The 14,299-nt window shown below is 29.5% G+C and overlaps 1 non-coding gene across 1 annotated transcript; it reads left to right on the top strand.

Annotated features, from left to right (window-relative positions):
* The first annotated feature begins 1,884 nt into the window (after positions 1-1,884).
* On the top strand, positions 1,885-1,966 carry Trnas-uga. The gene has a single exon. It is a non-coding gene; the product is annotated as a tRNA-Ser (tRNA).
* Positions 1,967-14,299: the final 12,333 nt, after the last annotated feature.

Below are 14,299 nucleotides of genomic sequence, written 5' to 3' on the forward strand. Positions count from 1 at the left end.
CATCGAAGGAAAGGTTTAAAGTCTCTGATTGAATATCCACCCTCAAACTTTTGTTGTAAGACAAGGCCGCAACTAGGGACAAAATGTTGGAAGTATGACCTCAGGATTATCATCGAGTGTGAAAATGATTAAGAAATGCGAAAAATGAAATAAATTCATGAGTTTTTTTTATAAAAAGTATGTTGTAAAATAAATAGGAACTTACAACAACTAAAAATCATACCCAAAGTAAAAAAGTTTTGAATAAATACAGATTTCTTTATATGTACATAATTTATATTTTTACTTAATTCATATTCTAATTGTTGTAAATTTGGAAAATTAATATTGCAATGTATAAAAAACTATTTATGAAATAAATACTTTCACACAAACCTCTCCCTTTTAGATTTATTTGTGAGAAAAAATTAAAATAATCAATTACAAAAGATATCTAGGGTATTATATGGATCATACTGCACTTAGGTCGACACTGTAATTATTATCCTATGATACCCATGGTGCCTTCAACATTTGATGTCCTTCTAGTCTGTTACATATTTCGATTTCTTTACACATAGCTGACAGTTATAATTTCTGTTATTGGATTATTTTATTTGTGTGGGAATAATAATACACATTTTTGCTAAATAACAGACTAGTAGGATATTATTTAATTAATTAATTGAACTGACTTTTGTGTCAACAAAATCATATGAAATTATTTTTACATAATCAAAATATCACAGAAAAATTTAAACAATACAGGGTGTTTTAAAATTTTTCTACTAGCGCATGTGCAACTTCCCAACAACTTTTCGAAAATTACAGTTTGTATTGACCGTTGCTAGGCGGTTGCTAGGAAAACTGTACGATTTTTTTACCAAGCTGTGCGATTTTTTTACCGTACGTAATAGGAATCTTACATTGATCGCAGACGGTGTGTTTTTAAGTATTTACAGTAGTGGTCGTAGGTAAAAATTTAAAAAGTGTCCGATGCGATATTACTGGCATATTTTGAAAATAAAATTAATAAAATTAGGAATGGACAAAAGAAATAGCAACTTATCTCAATTTGCCTCATCCGGAAACTCTGTTAGGCATGGGGGATGGCGTTCTAGTACGGTAGCGGAAACTCATATAGAAGATTCTATACAAAATAAAATTTCAATCACAAATAAATTGTTACTATTTTCAACACAGCCTACGGAACTTGCCAATAATACAACGTGCGCAATAAACCTAAATAATTACAGAAGCAGCCTCATTGAACATCCAGAACTAAAAGCTACGATAACTGACAGTACTGGATCTGGCATAAATTTAACTCACTGCAATATCGGCACTTTCAATTTACATGTAGTGAAAAATAAATTGTAATAGTCCTGTTAATAATAGTATACTGTTTTGCATTGAAATATTACTTAAAATGTATATTGTTTAATTAATAAAATCATAAATAAGTTTTGAAAAAATGACAAATTATTTTGACATTTGTTTTATGTCCTAGAACCAAATAGACTGGCGTTCTAGAACATAAAACTGTTTTGTAGCTAGGTGACAATAGAGACTCACTTTGTCAACTTAAAATTTAACGAAAATGTCGACTTTTGAGAACAGTTTTCGAAAAAATATATATCCTAGTAAAAAAACGCACATATTTTATATCACAAGCAAATAATTTTACACAATATTATACCTTTTCCGTGTCTCTGAAAGATTGCAAATATCGCATCAAAATAAGGTTTCAATTCATATATTACTCTGGCAGACAAATGCATTAATATTTGTAAACATATAATAGCATAATTTAAAACGTATTATTTTACATAATGTAATTTTTCCAAGTAATGTAATATATGTATATGAATTACATTTTGTTTATAAATGACGACGCATCGTACAGCTGCGGTGTCCGAGTGGTTAAGGAGATGGACTTGAAATCCATTGGGCTCTGCCCGCACAGGTTCGAATCCTGTCCGCAGCGAACTTTTTTTTTGTTGAAATTCTAATACTATTAAGTACAAAATTTATATAGCATTTTTTTATAAAATAAAGCATTAACTGAAACTTTTCAAATAATTATAACTTAAGAAATAGCTGCCCTTGTTCATTAAACACAATTTTTGAAATGAAGAGTTACTGTCATAATGTAATTAAGAATGTCGAATATTTTTTTAAGTATATTTAAGTTTTAAATTTAAATGGGATTAATAAACAATATTTTTATATACGACTGTAGTAAAATAAATTAAAATAAATAAATTACTGTGATTTGCTGATGATGTGTACTGTGTTTGGATGATTTAGATACTATTATTCATGGAATTAACTTTATAATTTGTCATGCACAGGTTGTATATCAAAAAATCAAGGTACACCTTTTACAACAAAAATTAATTACAATACCTATTTATAACGACTTTGTGCTTAGAGAAGCACATTATAAAGTCAGCAGTATACTATATATCACTTAGATATGTCGGGAGCATTGATCCTTATACGTCAACAGATTTATTTAAATGATATTAATGAAGACACAATATGTTGTTCCAGATGCTACAATAATACCAACCAAACTTAATAAGATCATAAAGAATGCAGCACTGCAATTCAATAATGGGTCGTGGGTAAGAGTTGCAGTAACTTTTATTAGTGTAATTTGGTAGACACCACGATTATAGGTTTGTGTACCCAATTATACTAATTATATCTTCTCACCCAGAATAAAAACAATCCGTGAAAGATTTAGAGCAAATTAAGGCCCCGATAGTAGAGAAATCCAAGTTTTATACGCTTCATGGGATACATATCTTGTAATGAGATAAAAAAAAAATAAAACCAAAAAACTACATTCTTTGAAAAATGTAATTAAAAAGTATTCTTGTAACACTTTCTCTTATACAGGTTGAAAAGAAATTATTAACCCCAAAAATGCTTCATATACAAACTACAGTGTGTTAAAACTCGAGAAAATGCATTTGTTTTTAAGCAAATAATTATTTTCAAACCGCTTATTTTGAAAGTATTTTTATTTTAAAGGTGTTAATTCTAAACATTTTCCTAAATTCTCAAATCAAGTCGAGTGATTATATATTTTTTGTACCAAGTTAGTTATGCTGAAGAAGGAATTTCTAGACAAGTTAAAAATAAATAATTATTTAAAAAAATCATTGTCAAACTAACACTAATAAAAAGTATTTTAGTATTTTGCCTAGCTGTAAATTATTCCTCTGTCACAAAAATCAATCAAGGGTTGTTTTTAACAAATTTGTTTTGCGTACTTTGAAGTTTCACAATGAAAAGTAGACAAATACATCACTATCACACTTTCACCATTAACCAGTGTTACAAATCTTTCAATATATGACCCAATAAATTGATGAAAAAAAATCCTAATTTCAGTAAATTAGTCTAAAAATTAGAATACAATGGAACTAGTTCTAATGTAATTTATTTTCCAATTTTGGGGATTTTCTATGACAATATTTTTTCAATAGCACCAATTTTGGTTACGCCCCACAATTTTTTAAAATATTTTATTGTTTATAATAATTGCTTTAAATATTGTAGATTAGATTAGTAGTAGGTAGGTACATGATAATTATTGCAGTTACGTTAATCTGGTATTCTATTATAGTTTGTGACTTTCATTCTAAAAGAAAATAACCTTAAATTTGTTCAATAAACAGTCTAATGTGTTAAAATGTCTGCAAATATAGTGAATTGTGACAATATTTGATCAATTTAAGTTAATAAATTGATCATAGCGTATTTGAATTTCGTTTTCTGCTTTGTGTGATCTTATAATTGTTAAAGAGATGTTAGGTATATGTTTTTTCATTAGTATCATATAAAGAATATACAGGGTGTTTGGTATGTCGATGCATTTTGCAAGCTTTGACAATTAACAACAATACATGTTTTACGATAAAAATATTGTTTTTAGTTTTACCAGTGGCGTGCGCACAGGCACGTCTGGATATTTTTAAAGAAAAAAATGCCACTAATTTTTCTTAAAATAAAAATTATTTTTCAATTTCTTGTTCAATTTGGAAGAGAAAAAGTATCTTGACTGTTTTTCTTATGACGCACCGTTTTCGAGTAAAAAAAATAAATATAATTTATTGCATGGCGTAATTCGCTTTCAATAATTTGAAAAATAGCAGAAATTATGCACTTAAATTTTTTTGTACCAATTTTATTACAAAAAATTATTATTCCTCGCAGTTAACAATATCAGTCTAAAAATTTTTTATCAGTTTTTAGATTCACTATTCACTATCTAAACAGAAATTAACAAGTTGGCTGTTCACTCGTTTTTATTATTGTTTGATAAAATTAATAATAGCTGTCACTTTGAGTGTTTGAGTGTGAAGCAGTTAAGTGCTTAATTTTTGCAATTTTTCAAATTATTGAAACCCAATTACGCCATGCAATAAATCGACTTAAAAGCAATCTCAGTAAAGACAAGTTTCACACATAAATAGAAAATTGTTAACTATAAATTTGTAAATTAGAAATGTTTCAAGATGAATTTATGAAAATAAAGCATTCTGCAAATTTAATATAAAATAGGTACATCTAATCCTTTAAACTCAAAAAAAAATTGTTCTTTACGTATCTCCTAAACAAATATAATAAATAAAAAATTAATGCCGAGTGGGCAAAACCTTTTTAATTGTGTTCACGTTCATGACTCAACTGCATACGTAAAACACAGCTTAGGAGGAGTCCTAATTTGGTAACCATATTTGCCTTCTCTTCTTTTGCTCACTGAAATATCGAATTTCAAACAATGGCAGATACCGTTGGTTATTAGTTCACACATCCAAAATATGTAAGAATAAGTACTTAATTATACTTCTTTATTTACGTCATGATGATTTTGAAGTGGAAGATTATTGAAGAAGCGATCGAGAAAAATGTTTGCAACTTTTTTACCAACTTTGGTAATCTTTCTAAATTATCAGATTGACTGATACATACCCTTTACGATTAGTAATTTTCTGCCATCTCAGCAAGCATCAAATTAATTCTTATTCTAAATTATATCGAGATGCAGATGTTGCTTTCTATTTCTATAAATATATACATTTCACTTTTTCAACAATTTTTGCCCCAAGAGAACTATCACGACTCTATACATTATTAGTGGAAGAGTAGCCTAATAATTGCTTATTATATGGTAAGAGACAGTATAAATAAGGGAAAGGTAAATAAAGATTTATATAAGCATGTAAAATGGTATTTTAGAATCCTCAGTAGGCCAGAGAGAAATATAAAAGTTTTGTTTTGAGACAAATGAAGCTGGGATAAAAAGTGAAATAATTAATTCGAAAACTTAAATTTTACATTTTTATTTAAAAAAAAATGGACATTCTTAAATTTAAATAACAATTTGTCAAATTTACTGTAAAACTTGTTTTACTAATTTTCGACACAATAAACTGACACGAGTTGGAGAAGTTATTAGTATGCGTAAATGTCGGTGTAAATAATTGTGACTGATAAATTTCCTAACCTCAATAAATTGGTCAACAAATTGAAGAAAATATGATTTAACCTAATTTATTACCTAGTTAATTTCGCTGATTTAGAGACTTTTTATGACAGATTTGATGTCTGATTTTTTTTAAATTTTTTATGTATTTAGGATACATACAGGTCGCGAAATGAATAGGCCATACTATACAGGGTAAAATAAAATAAATCGAGGTGCAAAAATTCGATTGTCAGAAACATTTTTTGCAAATAAAATATGTACCTCTAGGGTCTGTCCAAAGTTCTATTCCATTTTAGCTGTTAAAAGGTGTCAAAGTTAGAAAAAAATATATTTTTCTAAATAACTCTAAAACAGTTTGTTCGATTTAAATGGAATTTGTCATACTAGTTACTGTGTCTAGATATCACTTTTTGACGTAAGTAGTAACCGAAGGAACTACATTTAGGTACAGAAATAGAAATAATACCCTCACTCCTAACCGAATTGCTCATATTTTGTTTGTAAGTGATTTTATAACTTCAGTTTTTATTTTATCATAAAGGTAAAGGTTTTTCAATACAAATTTGATTTAACTTTCATCAAAAATGTGATTGATTTGACAATATTTTTGACTTAACAACATAACCGAATAATCTTTCAAAAACATTATTATGAATGATCATTATTTTCGTTAACACATAATTCCGTTAAAAAATAAATTAATGTTGTTATATATTACGTTCATATTTTCCTCATTTTATAAATTATGAATAATAGTTTTTTTCATAGAATTTCTTTAATTTAATACTCCTCAAATAATAATCTTGGAGATTTTTGACACAATTTACTGAATATGAGATTACAGATTTAACAGTTCAGAAAAAACTAAAACATTGGAGAAACTCGAAATACACACTTGAAAACATATTTATTAAAACATATTTACAAATATTTCACACATTAACAAAATTTATACAATGTATTCGGAATCGGGTTGCCTCAAAATGAGTAAGCAATGAAAAGAAACAAAATTTCAATGCTTGATAATTAAAAACGCAAGAATTAGTGTGTTTTTTAACCAAATTTTAACATAAAAATAAACTAATAAAACGAGCACAGAAAATAACATTATTTTGCAAATTTACTTAATTTTTTTTTAAATAATTTCTAAAGATTATTATTTTCTACATAGCAACGTATTTAGATATGTTAATTAAAACCATTTGTTTATGTCCCAGTGTCAGCGTACAAAAATTTACCAGACCAAAATAAGGTTAAAATTCTTATTCAATATTTTTCTGCCATGCACTTTTACTGAGTTACAGGGTGTTGTTTATAAAAAAATAATAACTTTCCTCAATAACTCAAAAACCATTTCAGGGATTTAAGTTATTTTTGGGTGATGTGTACATCTATTAAAGGTCATTAAAACTACATGATGCTTATTTCGATCTGACGTCAGGGGCGGCCTAGGCCAACATGCCCTCAAGGTTATGTCTTCATAACTTTTGCATATCCCAGTTTTATGTAATTTGATTATATTTTCTTGAATCTGCAATCGATTCTAAACAAAACATGTGCCCTTGTTTCATAGTACAAAAATGAACAGTTTTCGAGTAAATTGGGTTAAAGTATCGACTGCATTAGTTATACCTGTACCTGTCATTATATGCAGTACCTAACAAAATGCAAATTTAGTAAAATCGTCTTATTTTGATCCTTGTGCACAGAATTTTGAAACACCTCGTGTTAATCATTCTGTATAGTTTCAGATAAACCACAGCATTGCAGCAAGTGAAAAACGCACTTTAGATAACCATATCTGGTTAGAGACCTATCAAAATTTAAAAGATTGTGATCCATAATTTCGCTTTTGTAGGTATATCAACTGCACGTGAAACGTATAAACGAAATCCCTTTATCTACGAAGGAAGAGAGGGGATCTCCGCCTAGACATTTATACCCAACGGCTAAAAACATTGTCAGAAAGTCCTACCCGTCACTCGAACCACAATAATTACAGTCGTCTTGCAGCGAACTAGCGAAGATGTAGTATAGTCGAGTCTACTCCACAACTCGACACAATACAATCACATCATAGACTGCTGTGGGATATCCGACAAGCAGCTGGCCGTTTTCCTTTCCACTACCGATGAGATCGACCTAGCCATGATCGAGCGCGCTAAAACATTTGAATAACTGGGACAGTGTTGACAGTAGCGTTGTTATCAACGAGACGAAGCCGGCCCGTGATGATAGCAGTGTTTTTGTGCGATGCGTAAGAAAGCGGTACTTACACCTTAAAGAAAAATCGTCGAGTTCAGCAAAAACAGCTTTTCTAATACCAAGTGCCAATTCCTTTTGCGACGGAGTGAAATTTATTGAATCAGATACGTTCTTATTTGTCAACAAAGAGAAGTTGGAGTTAAGATATGGTTTTTAATGAAGTGTTTTAGTTTGTGCGTGTGTACCTATTCCGTGAATGAATATGTTGATTGCAACGCCGTACAGAGATTTTGACGTGAGAGATAGAAGCCCACCCAGGATTATTTCGGAAATAAGGAAAAGTTATGTTAATCGTGCTCCTAGCAGTTTCAGACCGAAATTGACAGGTGAGTGCTTATTCCTTAATTGTTGTCTCAGTGGCGTTATTGTTTATCAACTTTATAGACTCAATTATCGATTCACGTGGACGTAGCAGGTAATTAATGAGTAATTATACTAAGCGGTTTGCAACGTGTTTTTCATAATAATTGAATCAAATAACTAACTTTTACTTTTTGTTAGGTATTAGACCACTACACTACGATTATTTTAATAAATAATTGATTTTAATAATCAATAATAATTTTTAAAGACGATTATACCTATTTAATGTACTTTTAAGTGCCTGATTCATCAGTGCATTTGTGCATCAATAATAGTAGTCGCAATATTAAAATAATAATAATTTGGAAATACATTATTGGATTTGTATGTATGTATAGAAAATAGAAATGGAACAAAACCGCTATAAAATTAAATGAAATTAATAATATAATAATTTTATATTTTGTTAAGTATACATATAGGTATAACTTTAAGAAACCTACATTTTTAAAACATTGCTTTTAACCTAGGAAGCTAGTGCTGAAATAAATCAGCAACAAAATGTAAATCAAAAATTAATATGTTTTATTTTTCATCATCGTTACCAATATCGATTTACTGTTAACTTACCCCAAACCACCTTAAAAAAACATGTTGGGTAGATATTTTTGCCATATTTAAAACATTGTAGTTTATTATTTTTTCATTTCTGTGTGGTAGAAATACCCAATTAAACAAAAAAAAAAGTAAAAGAATTACTGGAGATATTGTCTGGATTTATTTATTTATGATATAAAGAAGTATTTAATGTTTATTTACATATTTTGCTACTTGTAACTCTTGTATTAAAGTCGGAAAATGTTACTTTATAATGAAAAAAATAAAACTGTAGTAGAAACAACTCTTGACTGACTTGACTGATAAAACTTGAGGCAATGACTTAACTAATCACAAGCAAAAATTCGCTGAGCACACAAATCTGTCAACCAGTGGCTGATATGATGGGAGATTCCGTAACTAAGAATTTCGACGCCACTAAATATTTTAGAAATTGGATAAGTACATTTAATCCCAGTTAGTAATTCTAAGAACAATGATGTTTTCTATTTCCTTTAAGCCAATTTCAAGTGCTTAATTATTTTTAAAATTTTAAAATAAGCGTTTGGCATATGTAGTTGAATAAATAAAAACTTCAAACTAATCGTTTCATAAAAAACAATTTGTAGAAATGCTTTAATAGAAATTCAATTTTGTATAAATATAATGTAACTGTAAAAATACTAAAAAATTGTTGATGTAGGAATTTTTTGATTGATTACATTCACACTTACAAAATCGTAAATTTTTATACCAATCAATTTGTTTGCTTCTGATGATTACATTGTATCATTGTATTTCTAATAGAAAACTTTTATATTTTTTGTGTAAAGCAAATAGTTTTAGGTTCATAAAAAAAATTCTCAAGAATATCTTGTTTTTCGAATAATAGGAAGAGATTTCATAGAAACACCAACTGGAATTAAATGCATTTATCCAATTTCCAAAATATTCAGTGGCGTCAAAATTTTGGGGTTCTTAGTGAAGATACTTATTTTACTTCATTTCCGTTACTAGCTGCCAGATTTATACATCAACAACCTCGGTATTATTAACTCAGCAAGAACAGATAAAAAGCATTTTTTGTGACGTAGATTGCTAATAACATTTTTTTCCGTATTATGTGATGCTTGTACATACATAGTTAATGTTTCTTGAATGACACTATTTTTTGCCCTAATTACCTTATTATGCCTCGATTCATTCGCTAAAAATGTATCGTGTCGAAACTATTGCTGAATTTTTTTGTATATGTTTGTAATAATTAATCATTCTAAATCGCCAACGCAAAGAAGCACCTACATTAACAAAAATTAACATTTTCCTTTGGACAGGAACAGGTAAATAAGTATTAGCTGTGGCAAAAAATACACCTACCTCAGGATGTGACTCAGGTTTCTTGGCCTTTACCTCTCATTAGCTCTGAGGAAACCGTTCGTGCTAGATTGGTTTTGTGTCAAATTTGTGGCTAAAATCATATCCACAGATTTATAATTTCTGAAGAGACACTAGTAACCTAATGAGTGGTAATAACCCTTATCCAAATTTGTTAATGGCCACTTCGAAATGAAGAGATAAGCAAGGCAAACAGTTTCTTATAAGTTATTTCCTGAAATTCTTCGAATATACAAAATACAGTTTTAAATTAGCCAACTAAAACTTTTAAACCTCTTGAGAATTTTTTTTTTCGTAGTATGCATCATTAACTAAAGAAAAGTCCAAAAGCCAAAACAATATTAGGAGAATTTTGAGACAGGCTGATTGATGTTTTTAGTTCCTATTCACATTTATTTTACATGTCTTTTTTTAAGATAATTTATTCAAATTCAACACATTTTCAGGACCAGTAGATGTTTTTTGATGTACCTAGTATTTTTTTTTGTATCTCTAAATATTTCGATTTTTATTACAGTGTAACGTTTTATGTGGTCTACTGGCTAGCATTAAGTCTTATCTCATTATCTAAAAATTAGTTGAAAATTTAAATTCAGGTACTGTAAACCTCCAAGCTAAACATAAATCATCTTATAAACGGTGAACGTGTTTAACTATATGCGTGTTTCTAGATCATTTTGAAACAGCTCGGATTAAGGTATATGTGTGTAAGTATCTACTTAACATTTTGGATTTCGTGTGAAATTCAGCATTTAAAGTCAAGGCCGTCAAGGTTTATTACCAAGTAAAGTAAAAAGTTGACGTCTTATATCCGAGACTGTGCTTGCGCAATGTAATTCATGAATAGCAATATCTAGATTACAAAAAACTTATAGGATTTCATTTTTTGTCAGAATCCTTAGTTTCTGCCTCTATTTTTTTATTTTGTGAAGCATAGATTAGGAATGCCAATAAAAAAGTTCCCAACCTTTTTTGTTGCTGTAAGTCAACCGATGTTGTTAACAAACAAGTTTATCCTATCTTGTATCTGTTTTTTTTATCAATAACAGTAGTTTATGAAGGTAACTTTAATATTGTACCTACCATGAATAGATATTTCTATCAATAGTGTAAAATTTCAAAATTAAGTTATATTTATCAAAATAATATACCTAACAGCGAATGTAATATTTTTAAATTGTGAATGTACTATTGCTATCGACAATATATAGATAACATGTATTTATTATAAATGACACCTTCTATTTTATCATCATAAAAATGTAGAGGAATAGAACTTCAATGAAATATAAATATTAAATTTTCTATTGCCTGAGTTGTAAAAGCAATTGGCCAACAGAATGGAGAAGTGTAGACCTAACACAACTACAATAATATAAGATTTGGTGAGTATACAGGGTGTTTGGAAAAGTTGGTACAAAATTTAAGAAGGTGAAAGTAAAGACAAAAATAGTATAAAAGCTGCTATAAACATTGATCCTTCGGAGCAGCGTAACCTCCAAAGGAGTCTTATCATTTGGATATTTTTTAAAATAACTTTCTTTGCTTCAAAAAAGTCTAATTCATTAAAAAATAATATTTTTTGCTTCATAATTCAAAGAAATAAAAAAAAATCGAAAAATTTCTGTAAAGGGTAGTTTGAAAACTATTCTTATTTATAACCGATTTTGATTAAACTTATGATAGTTAAAGACCCTTATGGTATTATTATTACCTACAATTTTCATTTAATTATTTTAATCAGAAAGAAAGTTATTTTAAGAAATATCCAAATGATAAGACTCCTTTGGAGGGCCATATCTCAGTAACGCTGCTCCGGAGGACCAATGTTTATAGGAATTTTTTTACTACTTTTGGCTCTACTTTCACCTCTTTAAATTTTGTACCACCTTTTCCAAAACACCCTGTATATCTAATAATGAGAGAAAGATGACCATTCTAGCACATTAGGGTTATGTCACATTCTTCTGAAAATGTCCCTATTACTATTAAAGACAACATATTTAGAAGTTGCCTAGAATTTTTCGTGTACCAATGTAGAGTTTTCTATTCTATTTCATATACAAGGTCAGAAAATAACCGAACTTTATTTTTTTAAACTTCATTATTAATTTAATACATTATTGGTCCTTATTTTCTTCAAAGTCGTACCCTATTTACACAATTTTCCCAGCGGTGTTTCCATTTCGCGAAGCAATCATGCATAGCTTCATTTGAAATGGTCTTAATCTGTGACGAATTTGCTTTGAGGTCATCAATAGTCTGAAAACGGCGTCCTTTCAGCACGTTTTAATTTCGGAAATAAAAAAATACAAGGAGTCAGGTCTGGCGAGTAAAGAGGGTGAAGGAGGATAGTAATCTGATTCTTGGCACAAAACTAACGGATTGGCAAAGCTGAGTGTGCGGGCACATTGTCATGGTACAAGAACCATGAGTTATCTAACCACAACTCTGATCTTTTTTGCGGATTTTTTTACGTAACCGCTGTCTTGATAGTACACACGGTTCACTGTTTCACCTTAAGGCAATAATTTAGAACGCACAATTCCATTAATGTAGAACAAAATAGTGGGCATCACTTTGACATTAGATCGAGACTGACGTGCTTTTTTGGGGCATGGAGATTTTTTGCCAATCCATTGTAACGATTGAACCTTTGTCTCAATATTGTACCCGTAAACCCAGCTATTGTCTCTCGTTATGATCCTTTCAATGAATGTTTAATTATCATGGATTGTTCAAGGAGTTGCCGACAAAAATCCACACATTTTCATTCTGTAGTTCAGTCTTTAAACGAGGAACAAATTTTGCTGCAATTCAATGCATGTTCAATTTATCAGTCAAAATTTCACGGCATGACCAACTGAGATGCTAACCTCTTCAGCGAGCTCTTTAACAATTTCTCTGACAGTCAATCGGCGATTTGCACGCACCAGATCTTTGACTCTTAAATCGTAAAAACCATTCGTAACATTGTTTCAGAAATGAGATATCAACAATCCAAGAACATGTGGTTACAGAGGAGGTGATGTGCAATGCAGTGCTACCAACTAAATTTCTCCATTAGCGTGTTATTCAAAAAGTTCGGTTATTTTCTGAAACAACCAAGTATTATCAAATTTTACTAAATGAGTATGTTACCTAATTATTTTCTGATCACTTCTATTTAAAACTGCCTATGAAATATAAGCACAGCCTTTCTTAGATGTTTAATTCAAAACTCCTCTTTTGAAATATTCAAAAGAACTTTAATGTAAGAGGAAGATCTAATTATTTCTTGATGATTTTTATTTTTTGAATCCGAATGCATTTAAATAACAACGTGAGATATAGAAAGAAGCCTTTCACTCTCGGGATTTTTTAATGATCTAGGATGATGATCTGCATTAATCATTATCTACTGCAGTAAAAGTGAGAAGAAAGTGTTTTTGGATGTCAGTTTAATTAGTGGTTTATCAGATTACTGTCGCCGTGTTTCGAATTTATATCAAACCATCTAAAAACCACTCAAACAAATTAGTTATTTACTATTCAATATTGAAATTAAAAGTGATGAATAAAATTGTGTATTCCAGGTATTACCTACCGCTTTCAACCGTGTACAAAATATTTTGTGATAGTTGTCATTAAGATATAATGGAATTTTAATGGCACTTGTTAACAGTGGTTGATTTCAGGGCATAACTACTTTTAAAGAAATTTAAATGTGTTTTTTCTATAGCAGAAGCTAAAGTGTGCATTGTTCTACTAAGAAGAGTAAGAGAACAAATAGCATTTTAACAAGCAAGGGTAGATAAAGAGGTTTATTTTTTATTTGAAAAACCAGATTGAAGAAGCAACTTGTTTGTGTGAATTATAATTTAATCCGTACTAAAACTACTACAAAAAAATAAAATGTTATTGTGCACGACGAGAAAATTTTATTATCAGTTCGCAATTTCACCGCTAATTCTATTTTGTCGTCTTGCATAAAAAATAATTCGTCGAGCTTTGGTGAAGTATTCGATGTCTCGTATCGTCTGGCCAACTCCAACATAAAGAATATTATGTACTTAACTGATAAAAGACGGGGTGACTCACAAAGACTATATTCTTAAGATGTGGCGTAAACCTACACAATAATCCCTGTATTAGGTCATCGCAGTGGATTGGATACTTCTGTTCAACGTTGTAAAGATAGGATGGTTTATGGTAATGTTAATATTTTTAAGATGTTCTGATATAATTCTGATCGAAGATTGCACTTTTATTTCT

The sequence above is a fragment of the Anoplophora glabripennis genome, unplaced genomic scaffold, assembly GCF_000390285.2.
Source record: "Anoplophora glabripennis isolate ALB-LARVAE unplaced genomic scaffold, Agla_2.0 scaffold152, whole genome shotgun sequence".
Lineage (NCBI taxonomy): Eukaryota > Metazoa > Arthropoda > Insecta > Coleoptera > Cerambycidae > Anoplophora > Anoplophora glabripennis.